The sequence below is a fragment of the Syngnathus floridae genome, unplaced genomic scaffold (assembly GCF_059516105.1).
Source record: "Syngnathus floridae isolate MCC-2025c unplaced genomic scaffold, RoL_Sflo_1.0 HiC_scaffold_38, whole genome shotgun sequence".
Taxonomy (NCBI): domain Eukaryota; kingdom Metazoa; phylum Chordata; class Actinopteri; order Syngnathiformes; family Syngnathidae; genus Syngnathus; species Syngnathus floridae.
In genome coordinates this window covers 19,119-36,096 of record NW_028284067.1, presented here as the reverse complement: position 1 = coordinate 36,096, position 16,978 = coordinate 19,119, and the positions used below count along the sequence as shown (strand labels likewise).

Below are 16,978 nucleotides of genomic sequence, written 5' to 3'. Positions count from 1 at the left end.
TAATCAAAACAGCGGTTACTATATGACGTCGCTACGTCGTGGTCACGTGACGCAGACAAGACGTCAATGGACGTGGGCAGAGTTAACTTGTTTAAAAGGGAGTGGGCAGAAGAAATATTTAATTTATTTAAATCTATTTTGAGTGCACACCATTATGCCAATGCATAACAACTGTAAATCTACTAAACAAAACAGCGGTTGCTATATGACATCTGCCACGTCGTGGTCACGTGACATACGTGACGTCGATGGGCGTAACTTTCGCCGGAATTCAAATCCGCGGGGAGAGTTAACTTGTTTAAAAGAGAGTGGGCAGAAGAATTATTTAATTTATTTAAATCTATTTGGTGTGTGCGCCATTATGTCAATGCATAACAACTGTAAGTCTACTAAACAAAACAGCGATTGCTATATGACGTCTGCCACGTCGTGGTCACGTGACGCGGACGTGACGTCGACGCCTACTTTACATCCCACCGATCACAGGACCCCTCGGCTGCATAACCGTGCCCCCTTCCCAACCAATCGGATTTGCTATACGCGAAAACGACGCCAATGGAAAGAGCTTCCGCCCAAATTTAAATCCGTGGGCGTGGCTCGCAGCAGGAAGTAGGAAAATGGCGGCGATGTTGACAAAGACACAGCGGATGGTAACATACGACTAACAAGAGAAATATTTTTATTTTCTGCTTGCAACTGGACCGTCCAGAGCGTACACGGTAAGTACAACTCATCGTTTTTAAAAAGAAGTACTTTTGTTGCCCTGAAAAGCGAGTGAGCGTGGCGTTTGTGGGGGACGTCGAATTTCGACGATTCTTTCTGGTCAACGGTTGTAAATGATTGTGTTGATTAAAAAAGAAAACTTGATGTAACTCTACTTTTAACTGCCGTTTCAGATAGATTTGGAATTGCATCACATCCAATTTTGCCTAGAGCGTACACGGTAAGTAACACTCGTTGTGTTTAAGGAGATTTACGTTTGTAATAGCAGAAGTGTAGCCGCGTTGCGTTGTACGTGTGAATGTTGGTCCGGGCGAAATGTTAATGTTTAATTTCATTCCTTTAGGTTCCACGGTGTTTGTTGGCTGCAAGTTTTCCACTGCAAGAAGAGGCTCATATCATTGACCAGGAGCGAGCTACAATGGTGAGTAGCCATAACATTTATGTTAAACACTTCCTATTTCATGTCTAACAGTACTTGATTTAACAAATAACCATAAATAAATACAGTGTGGGCACTGAAGTTAACATATGTGATTATACTGCCTAATCTGTCACCGAGTAGATTGTTGCAAAGTAATATAAGATCCAAAGTTGTAATTCAGAATAGTTTTCAAAAGAAGGCCATTAGAATTATATACAAGTCTGATTACCCTGAACAAGCTATTAATTAAATCACAAATTCTTCAATTCAAAGATTTGGTAGATTATCAGACAAATAATGTCTAACAGTAATTGATTTAACACATCACGATAAGTAGATTGAGTGTGGGCACTCTCAAGTTAACATATGTGATTATACTGCCTAATCTGTTACAGAGTATGTTGTTGCCAAGTAATGTAGAATAGATCCAAAGTAGTAATCCAGAATAGTTTTGAAGAGGCCATTAGAATGATAAACAAATCTGATTACCTTGAACATAATAACAAGCTAAGTGTTTAATATGTCCTATGAAGTCAAAATTGGGCACCATCATGTGGTGAAATTTGGAATTGCATCACATCCAATTTTGCCTGGGAACAAACAGATTACATAAATCTTAGTTTTGAATAAGCCACTCCTTCTCAAACAAGTAAACTCTGCCCATTTTGCGCAGTAGATGTTCTGTTAATATCTAGTATTTATACAAAGTCATAATTTAAATTGCTTTCAACCTTCATTCATCGGTTCAACCAACATTACTCGCTCTTATTACCAACTTGTATTGATTTAACTAAGCGTTTAATACTTCCTATCAGGTCTCAAATCGAGATTTGGCAAAATACAATTTCAGCAAATCCAATTTTGCCAGGGAACAAAAATAGATTAAATAAACTAAATAAGTCCTCTTCCCATTAAATAAATCAGAAAAGTCTGTCTTGTAACCAGTCCTCTTCAAACAAGTAAAGTCTGCCCATTTTGTGCCGTAGATTTTGTGTCTATGCCTAGTATTTAAACAAAATCATAATTTAAACGACTTCTTTCCTTCATTCACTTTGGAAATTTGGAATTGCAGCAAATCGAATTTTGCCAGGGAACAAAAATAGATCAATTAAACTAAATAAGTCTTCTTCCCATTAAATAAATTAAAAAAGTCTGTCTTGTAACCAGTCCTTTTCAAACAAGTAAAGTCTGCCCATTTTGTGCCGTCGATTTTGTGTTAATGCCTAGTATTTATACAAAATCATAATTTAAAGGACTTCATTCCTTCATTCACTTTGGAAATTTGGAATTGCAGCACATCAAATTTTGCCTGGGAAGAAAAGTAGATTAAATAAATTTAATAAGTCTTACTACTTCCCATTAAATAAATTAAATACGTCTTACTTGTTCCCACTCCTTTTCAAAACAGTAGTTTAAAACGAGGGCCCTTCACTCAATCTTTAACCTCAACCCCGCACGTTGTGTTGTATCTGTGAATGTTGGTTGTGGCCAAATGATAGTTTTCTTTCATTCGTTTAGGTTCCAAGAAAACTTGATGTAACTCTACTTTTAACTGCCGTTTCAGATAAGCGGGTATTACGTCGCAGTCAAATGCCGCGGATATGACGTAATTGCCCGAACCTCCGCCAAAATTCAAATCTGTTGGCGCGATGGCCGTGAGCCACTGAGCAGCGACGATTATCAACAGAAATATCTTTATTTTCTGCTTGCAACTGGACCGTCTAGAGCGTACACGGTAAGTAACACTCATTGTGTTTAAGGAGATTTACGTTTGTAATAGCAGAAGTGTAGCCGCGTTGCGTTGTACGTGTGAAAATTGGTCGAGGCGAAATGTTAATGTTTAATTTCATTCCTTTAGGTTCCACGGTGTTTGTTGGCTGCAAGTTTTCCACTGCAAGAAGAGGCTCGTATCATTGACCAGGAGCGAGCTACAATGGTGAGTAGCCATAACATTTATGTTAAACACTTCCTATTTCATGTCTAACAGTACTTGATTTAACAAATAACCATAAATAAATACAGTGTGGGCACTGAAGTTAACATATGTGATTATACTGCCTAATCTGTCACGGAGTAGATTGTTGCAAAGTAATATAAGATCCAAAGTTGTAATTCAGAATAGTTTTCAAAAGAAGGCCATTAGAATTATATACAAGTCTGATTACCCTGAACAAGCTATTAATTAAATCACAAATTCTTCAATTCAAAGATTTGGTAGATTATCAGACAAATAATGTCTAACAGTAATTGATTTAACACATCACGATAAGTAGATTGAGTGTGGGCACTCTCAAGTTAACATATGTGATTATACTGCCTAATCTGTTACAGAGTATGTTGTTGCCAAGTAATGTAGAATAGATCCAAAGTAGTAATCCAGAATAGTTTTGAAGAGGCCATTAGAATGATAAACAAATCTGATTACCTTGAACATAATAACAAGCTAAGTGTTTAATATGTCCTATGAAGTCAAAATTGGGCACCATCATGTGGTGAAATTTGGAATTGCATCACATCCAATTTTGCCTGGGAACAAACAGATTACATAAATCTTAGTTTTGAATAAGCCACTCCTTCTCAAAAAAGTAAACTCTGCCCATTTTGCGCAGTAGATGTTCTGTTAATATCTAGTATTTATACAAAGTCATAATTTAAATTGCTTTCAACCTTCATTCATCGGTTCAACCAACATTACTCGCTCTTATTACCAACTTGTATTGATTTAACTAAGCGTTTAATACTTCCTATCAGGTCTCAAATCGAGATTTGGCAAAATACAATTTCAGCAAATCCAATTTTGCCAGGGAACAAAAATAGATTAAATAAACTAAATAAGTCCTCTTCCCATTAAATAAATCAGAAAAGTCTGTCTTGTAACCAGTCCTCTTCAAACAAGTAAAGTCTGCCCATTTTGTGCCGTAGATTTTGTGTCTATGCCTAGTATTTAAACAAAATCATAATTTAAACGACTTCTTTCCTTCATTCACTTTGGAAATTTGGAATTGCAGCAATTCGAATTTTGGCAGGGAACAAAAATAGATCAATTAAACTAAATAAGTCTTCTTCCCATTAAATAAATTAAAAAAGTCTGTCTTGTAACCAGTCCTTTTCAAACAAGTAAAGTCTGCCCATTTTGTGCCGTCAATTTTGTGTTAATGCCTAGTATTTATACAAAATCATAATTTAAAGGACTTCATTCCTTCATTCACTTTGGAAATTTGGAATTGCAGCACATCAAATTTTGCCTGGGAAGAAAAGTAGATTAAATAAATTTAATAAGTCTTACTACTTCCCATTAAATAAATTAAATACGTCTTACTTGTTCCCACTCCTTTTCAAAACAGTAGTTTAAAACGAGGGCCCTTCACTCAATCTTTAACCCCAACCCCGCACGTTGTGTTGTATCTGTGAATGTTGGTTGTGGCCAAATGATAGTTTTCTTTCATTCGTTTAGGTTCCAAGAAAACTTGATGTAACTCTACTTTTAACTGCCGTTTCAGATAAGCGGGTATTACGTCGCAGTCATGTGCCGTGGATATGACGTAATTGCCCGAACCTCCGCCAAAATTCAAATCTGTTGGCGCGATGGCCGTGAGCCACTGAGCAGCGACGATTATCAACAGAAATATCTTTATTTTCTGCTTGCAACTGGACCGTCTAGAGCGTACACGGTAAGTAACACTCATTGTGTTTAAGGAGATTTACGTTTGTAATAGCAGAAGTGTAGCCGCGTTGCGTTGTACGTGTGAAAATTGGTCGAGGCGAAATGTTAATGTTTAATTTCATTCCTTTAGGTTCCACGGTGTTTGTTGGCTGCAACTTTTCCACTGCAAGAAGAGGCTCGTATCATTGACCAGGAGCGAGCTACAATGGTGAGTAGCCATAACATTTATGTTAAACACTTCCTATTTCATGTCTAACAGTACTTGATTTAACAAATAACCATAAATAAATACAGTGTGGGCACTGAAGTTAACATATGTGATTATACTGCCTAATCTGTCACGGAGTAGATTGTTGCAAAGTAATATAAGATCCAAAGTTGTAATTCAGAATAGTTTTCAAAAGAAGGCCATTAGAATTATATACAAGTCTGATTACCCTTAACATAACAACAAGCTATTAATTAAATCACAAATTCTTCAATTCAAAGATTTGGTAGATTATCAGACAAATAATGTCTAACAGTAATTGATTTAACACATCACGATAAGTAGATTGAGTGTGGGCACTCTCAAGTTAACAGATATGATTATACTGCCTAATCTGTTACAGAGTATGTTGTTGCCAAGTAATGTAGAATAGATCCAAAGTAGTAATCCAGAATAGTTTTGAAGAGGCCATTAGAATAATAAACAAATCTGATTACCTTGAACATAATAACAAGCTAAGTGTTTAATATGTCCTATGAAGTCAAAATTGGGCACCATCATGTGGTGAAATTTGGAATTGCATCACATCCAATTTTGCCTGGGAACAAACAGATTAAATAAATCTTAGTTTTGAATAAGCCACTCCTTCTCAAACAAGTAAACTCTGCCCATTTCGCGCAGTAGATGTTCTGTTAATATCTAGTATTTATACAAAGTCATAATTTAAATTGCTTTCAACCTTCATTCATCGGTTCAACCAACATTACTCGCTCTTATTACCAACTTGTATTGATTTAACTAAGCGTTTAATACTTCCTATCAGGTCTCAAGGCAAGATTTGGCAAAATACAATTTCAGCAAATCCAATTTTGCCAGGGAACAAAAATAGATTAAATAAACTAAATAAGTCTTCTTCCCATTAAATAAATCAGAAAAGTCTGTCTTGTAACCAGTCCTCTTCAAACAAGTAAAGTCTGCCCATTTTGTGCCGTAGATTTTGTGTCTATGCCTAGTATTTAAACAAAATCATAATTTAAACGACTTCTTTCCTTCATTCACTTTGGAAATTTGGAATTGCAGCAAATCGAATTTTGCCAGGGAACGAAAATAGATCAATTAAACTAAATAAGTCTTCTTCCCATTAAATAAATTAAAAAAGTCTGTCTTGTAACCAGTCCTTTTCAAACAAGTAAAGTCTGCCCATTTTGTGCCGTCGATTTTGTGTTAATGCCTAGTATTTATACAAAATCATAATTTAAAGGACTTCATTCCTTCATTCACTTTGGAAATTTGGAATTGCAGCACATCAAATTTTGCCTGGGAAGAAAAGTAGATTAAATAAATTTAATAAGTCTTACTTCTTCCCATTAAATAAATTAAATACGTCTTACTTGTTCCCACTCCTTTTCAAAAAAGTAGTTTAAAACGAGGTCCCTTCACTCAACCTTTAACCCTATTTATTCACCTTCTAGGCTAAGTGTTAAAGGCTAAGTGTTAAAGGCTAAGTGTTAAAGGCCAAGTGTTAGAGGCTAAGTGCCAGAGGCTAGGCGCCAGAGGCGAGTTTTTGTGGGCTGAAGTTTTAGTGGGGTTAGTGTGAATACAATCCAAAAGAATACAACAGAATACAATACAATAGAATATAATACATAGATTAAATTCAATAGCTCTTACTACTTCCCATTAAATAAATTAAATACGTCTTACTTGTTCCCAATCCTTTTCAAAAAAGTAGTTTAAAACGAGGGCCCTTCACTCAACCTGTAACCTCAACCCCGCACGTCACATTGTGTTGTATCTGTGAATGTTGGTTGTGGCCAAATGATAGTTTTCTTTCATTCGTTTAGGTTCCACGGTGTTTGTTGGCTATGTTTTCCACTGTCAGAAGGATGAAAATACAAAGTACAACGCTTGGACGTGGGCGAAGACGTCACCGGTGAGTCCTTCCTTCCTATTTATTTACCTTCTAGATGCTAGAGGCTAAGTGTTAGAGGCTAAGTGTTAGAGGCTAAGTGTTAAACACAATACGAACAACACAACGATACTGCACTGAACAACACGATACCGCACTGAGAAACACGATACCGGACTGAACAACACGATACCGCACTGAACAACACCATGCCGCACTGAACACCATGCCACACTGAACAACACCATCCCGCACTGAACAACACCATGCCTCACTGAACGACACCATGCCGCACTGAAAGACACCATGCCGCACTGAACGACACCATGCCGCACTGAAAGACACCATCCCGCACTGAACACCATGCCGCACTGAACAACACCATCCTGCACTGAACAACACCATCCCGCACTGAACAACACCATGCCGCACTGAACAACATTATGCCGCACTGAACATTATGCCGCACTGAACAACACCATGCCGCACTGAACAACACCATGCCGCACTGAACAACATTATGCCGCACTGAACAACACCATGCCGCACTGAACAACACCATGCCGCACTGAACAACACCATGCCGCACTGAACAACATTATGCCGCACTGAACAACACCATGCCGCACTGAACAACACCATCCTGCACTGAACAACACCATTCCGCATTGAACACCATGCCGCACTGAACAACACCATCCCGCACTGAACAACACCATCCCGCACTGAACAACACCATGCCGCACTGAACAACATTATGCCGCACTGAACAACATTATGCCGCACTGAACAACACCATGCCGCACTGAACAACACCATGCCGCACTGAACAACACCATGCCGCACTGAACAACATTATAACGCACTGAACAACACCATGCCGCACTGAACAACACGATCCCGCATTGAACAACACCATGCCGCACTGAACAACATTATGCCGAAATGAACAACACCATGCCGCACTGAACAACACCATGCCGCACTGAACAACACCATCCCGCACTGAACAACACCATCCCGCACTGAACAACACCATGCCGCACTGAACAACACCATGCCGCACTGAACAACACCATGCCGCAATGAACAACACCATCCCGCACTGAACAACATTATGCCGCACTGAACAACATTATGCCGCACTGAACAACATTATGCCGCACTGAACAACATTATGCCGCACTGAACAACATTATGCCGCACTGAACAACACCATGCCGCACTGAACAACACCATGCCGCACTGAACAACACCATGCCGCACTGAACAACACCATGCCGCACTGAACAACACGATCCCGCATTGAACAACACCATGCCGCACTGAACAACACCATCCTGCACTGAACAACACCATCCCGCACTGAACAACACCATGCCGCACTGAACAACATTATGGCGCACTGAACAACATTATGGCGCACTGAACAACATTATGCCGCACTGAACAACACCATGCCGCACTGAACAACACCATGCCGCAATGAACAACACCATCCCGCACTGAACAACACCATGCCGCACTGAGCAACACCATGCCGCACTGAACAACACCATCCCGCACTGAACAACACCATGCCGCACTGAACAACACCATTCCGCACTGAACAACACCATGCCGCACTGAACAACATTACGCTGCACTGAACAACACCATGCCGCACTGAACAACATTATAACGCACTGAACAACACCATCCCGCACTGAACAACACCATGCCGCACTAAACAACATTATGCCGCACTGAACAACACCATGCCGCACTGAACAACACCATCCTGCACTGAACAACACCATTCCGCATTGAACACCATGCCGCACTGAACAACACCATCCCGCACTGAACAACACCATCCCGCACTGAACAACACCATGCCGCACTGAACAACATTATGCCGCACTGAACAACATTATGCCGCACTGAACAACACCATGCCGCACTGAACAACACCATGCCGCACTGAACAACACCATGCCGCACTGAACAACATTATAACGCACTGAACAACACTATCCCGCACTGAACAACACCATGCCGCACTAAACAACATTATGCCGCACTGAACAACATTATGCCGAAATGAACAACACCATGCCGCACTGAACAACACCATGCCGCACTGAACAACACCATCCTGCACTGAACAACACCATGCCGCACTGAACAACACCATGCCGCACTGAACAACATTATAACGCACTGAACAACACTATCCCGCACTGAACAACACCATTCCGCACTGAACAACACCATGCCGCACTGAACAACATTACGCTGCACTGAACAACACCATGCCGCACTGAACAACACCATGCCGCACTGAACAACACCATGCCGCATTGAACAACACCATGCCGCATTGAACAACACCATGCCGCACTGAACACCATCCTGCACTGAACAACACCATGCCGCATTGAACACCACCATGCCGCACTGAACAACACCATCCTGCACTGAACAACACCATCCCGCACTGAACAACACCATCCCGCATTGAACAACACCATCCTGCACTGAACAACACCATGCCGCACTGAACAACACCATGCCGCACTGAACAACACCATTCCGCACTGAACAACACCATGCCGCACTGAACAACACCATCCTGCACTGAACAACACCATCCCGCACTGAACAACACCATGCCGCATTGAACAACACCATCCTGCACTGAACAACACCATCCTGCACTGAACAACACCATGCCGCACTGAACAACACCATGCCGCACTGAACAACACCATGCCGCACTGAACAACACTATGCCGCACTGAACAACATTATGTCGCACTGAACAACACCATGCCGCACTGAACAACACCATGCCGCACTGAACAACATTATGCCGCACTGAAAAACACCATGCCGCACTGAACAACACCATCCCGCACTGAACAACACCATGCCGCATTGAACAACACCATGCCGCACTGAACAACACCATGCTGCACTGAACAACATTATGCTGCACTGAACAACACGATCCTGCATTGAACAACACCATGCCGCACTGAACAACACCATCCTGCACTGAACAACACCATCCTGCACTGAACAACACCACCCCGCACTGAACAACACGATCCCGCATTGAACAACACCATCCCGCACTGAACAACACCATGCTGCACTGAACAACACCATTCCGCACTGAACAACACCATGCCGCACTGAACAACACCATGCCGCACTGAACAACACCATGCCGCACTGAACAACACCATGCCGCACTGAACAACATTATGCCGCACTGAAAAACACCATGCCGCACTGAACAACACCATCCCGCACTGAACAACACCATGCCGCATTGAACAACACCATGCCGCACTGAACAACACCATGCTGCACTGAACAACATTATGCTGCACTGAACAACACGATCCTGCATTGAACAACACCATGCCGCACTGAACAACACCATCCTGCACTGAACAACACCATCCTGCACTGAACAACACCACCCCGCACTGAACAACACGATCCCGCATTGAACAACACCATCCCGCACTGAACAACACCATGCCGCACTGAACAACACCATTCCGCACTGAACAACACCATGCCGCACTGAACAACACCATGCCGCACTGAACAACACCATGCCGCACTGAACAACACCATGCCGCACTGAACAACATTATGCCGCACTGAACAACACCATGCCGCACTGAACAACACCATCCCGCACTGAACAACACCATGCCGCATTGAACAACACCATGCCGCACTGAACAACACCATCCTGCACTGAACAACACCATCCCGCACTAAACAACACCATGCCGCACTGAACAACATTATGGCGCACTGGACAACATTATGCCGCACTGAACAACACCATGCCGCACTGAACAACACCATGCCGCACTGAACAACACCATGCCGCACTGAACAACACCATGCCGCACTGAACAACACCATGCCGCACTGAACAACACCATGCCGCACTGAACAACACGATCCCGCATTGAACAACACCATCCTGCACTGAACAACACCATGCCGCACTGAACAACACCATGCCGCACTGAACAACACCATTCCGCACTGAACAACACCATGCCGCACTGAACAACACCATCCTGCACTGAACAACACCATCCCGCACTGAACAACACCATGCCGCATTAAACAACACCATGCCGCACTGAACAACACCATCCTGCACTGAACAACACCATGCCGCACTGAACAACACCATGCCGCACTGAACAACACCATGCCGCACTGAACAACATTATGCCGCACTGAACAACATTATGCCGCACTAAACAACATTATGTCGCACTGAACAACACCATGCCGCACTGAACAACACCATGCTGCACTGAACAACATTATGCCGCACTGAACAACACGATCCCGCACTGAACAACACCACCCCGCACTGAACAACACGATCCCGCATTGAACAACACCATGCCGCACTGAACAACACCATGCCGCACTGAACAACACCATGCCGCACTGAACAACATTATGCCGCACTGAACAACATTATGCCGCACTGAACAACACCATTCCGCACTGAACAACACCATGCCGCACTGAACAACACCATCCTGCACTGAACAACACCATCCCGCACTGAACAACCCCATGCCGCATTAAACAACACCATGCCGCACTGAACAACACCATCCTGCATTGAACAACACCATGCCGCACTGAACAACACCATGCCGCACTGAACAACACGACGCCGCACAGAACAACACGACGCCGCACAGAATAACACAATACCGCACAGAACAACACAATACCGCACAAACAGTTTTAGATAATATTACGTCGCAGTCATGTGACGCGGACATGACGTCAATAGGCGGAACTCACGGCAAAATTATAATCCGTGGGCGTGGCTTGCAACAGGAAGTAGGAAAGCGGCAGTTCTGGCAAACAAGACACAGCGGTTAGTAACACGATGACTAACAAGGCAAATGTTTTTGTTTTCAGCTTGCAACTTGACCGTCTAGAGCGTACAAGGTAATTACAACTGTTTTTTTTTAGCCCTGAAAAGCGAGGGAGTGTGGCGTTTGGGAGGAATGTCGAACTCGGCGTCTGCTTCCAGCCACAGACGCCAAATTTCGACGATTATTTCGACTGGTCAACGGTTGTACATTATTGCGTTGACTAAAAACTTTATTTAACTCTACTCTTAACTTTGCCGTTTCAGATATGCGGGTATTACACCGCGGAAATGACGTCAATAGGCTGAAATCTCGCCAAAATTCAAATCTGTGGGCGCAATGGCCTTGAGCGAGACACCGGATACAAACACGACGATTATCAACAGAAATATCTTTATTTTCTGCTTGCAAGTGGACCGTCTAGAGCGTACACGGTAAGTACAACTCATTGTGTTTAAAAAGATTTACGTTTGTGTAGTTTGCGTTGCGTTGTATCTGTGAATGTTGGTTGAGGCTAAATGTTAATGTTTAATTTCATTCCTTTAGGTTCCACTGTGTTTGTTGGCTGTATGTTTTCCACTGCAAGAAGAGGCTCGTATCATTGACCAGCAGGAGCTACAATGGTGAGTACCCCTTTCGTCTTCCATTTATGTTAAACACTTCCTATTTCATGTCTAACAGTACTCGATTTAACAAATAACCATAAATAAATACAGTGTGGGCAGTCACGTTAACATATGTGATTATCCTGCCGAATATGTTTATCACAAATATGTCACTAATCACTAATATGTTTATTTGTTTATCACAACACCTTTGGACCTTCAGCAATCGATTATTTCCCTTCATCTACATAGAGACAGAACGATGGTGTCTTAAACATCTCATTCATTTCACCAAATAACTTCACGCAGGTGGATAACGGCCGTCTCGGTCACGCTATGTTGCGTGATGCAGTTTTGAAGAACCAAATGCATTTATTCAATGAATAAGTCAAGCTAGTTCTATGTTTATGATGTTGTAAGTTACGGTACCGATTGAAGTTGAGTTCGAAGCCAGTGGAAAACAGCGCTGCGTTTGTGCTCTCCAGGTACAAATGTTGTGATCTCTGACTGACGACCGGGCGAGACTCGAGTAAGAGATGTCCAAACGAGCTCCGGCAGGGCGGGCCAAGGCGGAGCGAACGGACGCCCTTCAGGCCGCCAATGACGAGCTGAGAACCAAACTGATGGACGTCCAGTTGGAACTTCAGCAGGAGAAGAACAAGGTGAAAACCTCAACAGACAGACACTGCCTGCCTCCCTGCCTGCCTCCCTGCCTGCCTCCCTGCCTGCCTCCCTCCCTCCCAGTTTTCCCGATGTAGATTAGACATGCGTGTGCCATGACTGTGTCAGCCTACATCAACAAATGCACCGAGGACGTCAGCACCACTAAGAATATCATCACCCGGGGCAACCAACGACCCTGGATGACTGAGGAGGTACGTCAAACGCTACGAGCGCGGAACTCTGCCTTCAAGTCTGGCGACAAGGAGACACTGAGGACAGCGAGAGCCAACTTGAACCGTGCCATCAGGATAGCGAAGCGAGACCGCAGTCGAAAATTTCAGGATCGTTTCCACGACGTCAAAAACATCAGGAGTATGTGGCAAGGCATACGGGCGATTACAGACTACAACTCACCCTCCCCCCCCCCCCGGTGGGTGTAGTTGATGCTGACTTTCTAAATGGTCTAAATAACTTCTTTGGGAGGTTCGAGGCACTAAACGGCACTCCAGCAGTTAAAACTGTCCCCCATCAGGAAGAGGAGGTACTCTGCCTTGACTCCGCCGATGTGTTGAAGACCCTGAGGAGAGTCAACCCCTGTAAGGCCCCTGGCCCCGACAACATTCCTGGGCGTGTGTTCAGGGAATGTGCAAGTCATCTGGCTGGGGTCATCACAGACATTTTTAACACCTCGCTGGGCCAAGCCACAGTGCCGGCGTGCTTTAAGACTGCCTCCATCATTCCGGTGCCGAAGAAACCTCAAATCACCTCATTTAATGATTACCGGCCTGTTGCACTGACTCCGGTTATGATGAAGTGCTTCGAAAGGCTGCTTAAAGGTCACATCGTTTCCAGACTCCCCCTATTATTTGACCCGTTCCAGTTTGCCGACCGGCAAAACCGCTCCACTCAGGACGCCATCTCCTCCGTTCTTCACCTGAGCCTGGCTCACCTGGAGGAGAAGAACACCCATGTGCGGAGGCTGTTCCTGGACTTCAGCTCAGCGTTTAACACCATCATCCCACAGCATCTGGTAGGAAAATTGGAACACCTGGGCTTCAACACCCCCCTTCGCAACTGGCTGCTAGACTTCCTCACCAACAGACCTCAGTCAGTCCGGGTCGGACAGAACACCTCTGATGTCATCACCCTCAGCACAGGCTCCCTTCAGGGCTGCGTCCTGAGCCCCCTGCTGTGCACCCTGATGACACACGACTGCGTCCTCAGGTTCACCACCAATCACATCGTGAAGTCAGCAGACGACACAACGGTGGTGGGGCTCATCAGAGACAACAACGACCTGGACTACAGAGAGGAGGTGGAGCAGCTGGTGGGCTGGTGCAGAGAAAACAGCCTGGTCCTGAATGAGGAGAAGATGAAGGAGATCATCGTCGACTTCAGGAAAAAACAGCCTCACCACGCTCCACTGATCATCAACAGCTCAGCTGTGGAGGTGGTCAGCACCACCAAATTCCTGGGGGTCCACATCACAGAAGACCTCACCTGGACTATGAACACTACGGCACTGGTCAAGAGGGCACAGAAGCGCTTGTACTTCCTGCGGAGGATGAGGAGAGCCCACCTGCCCCCACCCATCATGAGGACGTTCTACAGGAGCACCATAGAGAGCATTCTGACAAGCTGTCTCTCTGTGTGGTGTGGAGGCTGCACCGCCTCCGATTGGAAGAACGTGAGGAGAGTGGTGAGGACAGCAGAGAGGATCATAGGGGCTCCTCTTCCCTCCATTCAGGACATTTCATCTCAGCGCTGCATGTCCCGTGCCCGTAACATCATCAATGACCCATCACACCCCCACCATGGACTGTTCTCCCTGCTGCCCTCTGGGAAGAGGTTTGCAGCATCCGCTGCAGGTCCACCAGGTTCTGCAACAGCTTTTTCCCTGCTGTCATCAGACTGTTGAACACTAGAACTGTTGAGCTCTAAACTGAACTCTGCATCACACATTCACAGAACTGTACTTTATGACACTACGGACCTCTATCTTGCACTATCTCGCACTACCAACTTTACTGAACTTGTATAAACCCTTTAAATAGAAGTTTAATACATGGTTTAGCATTCCTCTGCACACTCTTGAATACTGTTTTGCCTACTTGCACTATTGCATAATTATCACTGCTGCACTTTATACTTATTTAATATATATATATATATATATATATATAGTATATATGTATATATATATATTTTCATAGGATATGTTACTTCTATTCAACTGCAATATCACTACTTTGTTGTAAGACGTATGCAACGGAATTTCGTTTTGTATGCACCATGTGCAGACAAGATGACAATAAAGTTTGTCTAAGTCTAAGTCATGTCAGGTCAGCTGTCTGGAGAGAGAGAGAAGTCAGGACCTGCGGGCGGAGCACCACCGTGCCACCGCCGCCATGACGGAACTCAAAAGCAAACTCCATGAGGAGAAGCAGAAAGAGTTAGCCATTACCAGGGAGACATTACTGCGGCAGCATGAAATGGAGCTGATGAGAGTGATCAAAATCAAAGATGGAGAGATCCAGCGACTGAATGCCTTGGTCCTCAGCCTGAGGGACGGCTCCATGGACAAGGTGATCCGCTCTATCCGTGTCTGACTATCCGCACGCCACGTCGGGCTTCGATGCGGCCGCTACCGTATTGTGTAGCTTGTCCCCAGTAAGCGTCGCGGCGCTCCGTTGCGGTCTCAACGGCCCGGTGTGGCGCAATGTCTGCTCAGGTGAGGAGGGGGGGCGCTTTGCTGGCGGAGGTGGAGGAGACGCGGCGGTGTCGGGAGACCGAGCGGTGTCGCCTCCACCAGGAGCGCGGAAGAAGCCCTGGCAGCGGCCCAGCAGGCCTGGCAGTCCCGAGCGGCCGAGCTCCGATCGGCTCATCACCAGCATCGGGAGGAGCTGAGCCGAACCAAGAGAGACTGCGAGAGGGAGATCCGCCGACTGGTAGGACTGATCAGATGCGCGGTGCGTGGCTATGTTCCCAATTTCGTTGTATACCTGCAGTGCAATGACACCTAAGGCATTCTATTCTATTCTATTTCACAAGAAGAAAATGTCCGGTTGCTCGCTTCGCTTTTGTCACAGCAAAGGTGTTCTAGTCGATTCAAGAAAAAAATTGGCCGGTTGCTCTCTTTGTTTTTGTCACAATTCTGGCAAATGAGTTTGCCCGCCTGCCTGAGCGCTCCCCGTTTGTACATCCAGACGGATGAGATCAAGCTGAAAGACAGAGCGGTTAGTGTTTTGGATGAAGCCCTGGGGCCGGCCACGTCCACCGCCTTCAGCTGCAGACTCAGGCTGCCGAGCAGCAGATCGCTGCCCAAAGGGCGGGCCTAAACTACCCTGGAAGTGGGGTCAACGCCGCTACTAGCAATCCTCTTCATTGCGTAAGCCACCTCATCACACACTTGCAGTACGCATGACTTAGTTCGTTGCTGGAGGAAGGTAGCACAAAAACAGTTTTGAACTTGAACGAGTGCTTGTGTGTGTGTGTTGCGGGGCGTTTTCAGTCTCAGGAGGATCGGGACACGCGACGGTTTCATCTGAAAATCGCTGAGCTCAGCGCAGTCATCAGGAAACTGGAGGATCGAAACGCCCTGCTTTCTGAAGAGCGCAATGAACTGGTAATTTATTGACGGCACGCTTGAAGGTTTGCGCTACGTTTGATGCGCGCCATCCAGCGAGGCACCCATTGCGCTTGCTTATTAGTTGAGCGGCGCGGCGAGGTCGGTTGCCTGGTAGATGTCTTTTATTGGGAGCCAAAGCCACGATTCCGTTCAAACCGATGCAAAAGGAATGGATACGTTCTGGCCCGCGTGTTGTGCGTCTTTCACATCCCGCACTTCATGCTTGCAGCTAAGC

At 44.8% G+C, this 16,978-nt stretch overlaps 2 long non-coding RNA genes across 2 annotated transcripts; both read left to right on the top strand.

The window, feature by feature from the left end:
- Window positions 1–1,065: 1,065 nt before the first annotated feature.
- On the top strand, window positions 1,066–7,010 carry LOC148378540 (uncharacterized). The gene is made up of 4 exons (XR_015855804.1): window positions 1,066–1,144; window positions 4,645–4,815; window positions 4,939–5,016; window positions 6,861–7,010. It is a non-coding gene; the product is annotated as an uncharacterized LOC148378540 (long non-coding RNA).
- Window positions 7,011–11,952: 4,942 nt separating this feature from the next.
- LOC148378539 (uncharacterized) lies at window positions 11,953–14,246 on the top strand. Its single transcript, XR_015855799.1, has 3 exons — window positions 11,953–12,281; window positions 12,394–12,470; window positions 12,938–14,246. It is a non-coding gene; the product is annotated as an uncharacterized LOC148378539 (long non-coding RNA).
- The last annotated feature ends 2,732 nt before the right edge of the window (window positions 14,247–16,978 follow it).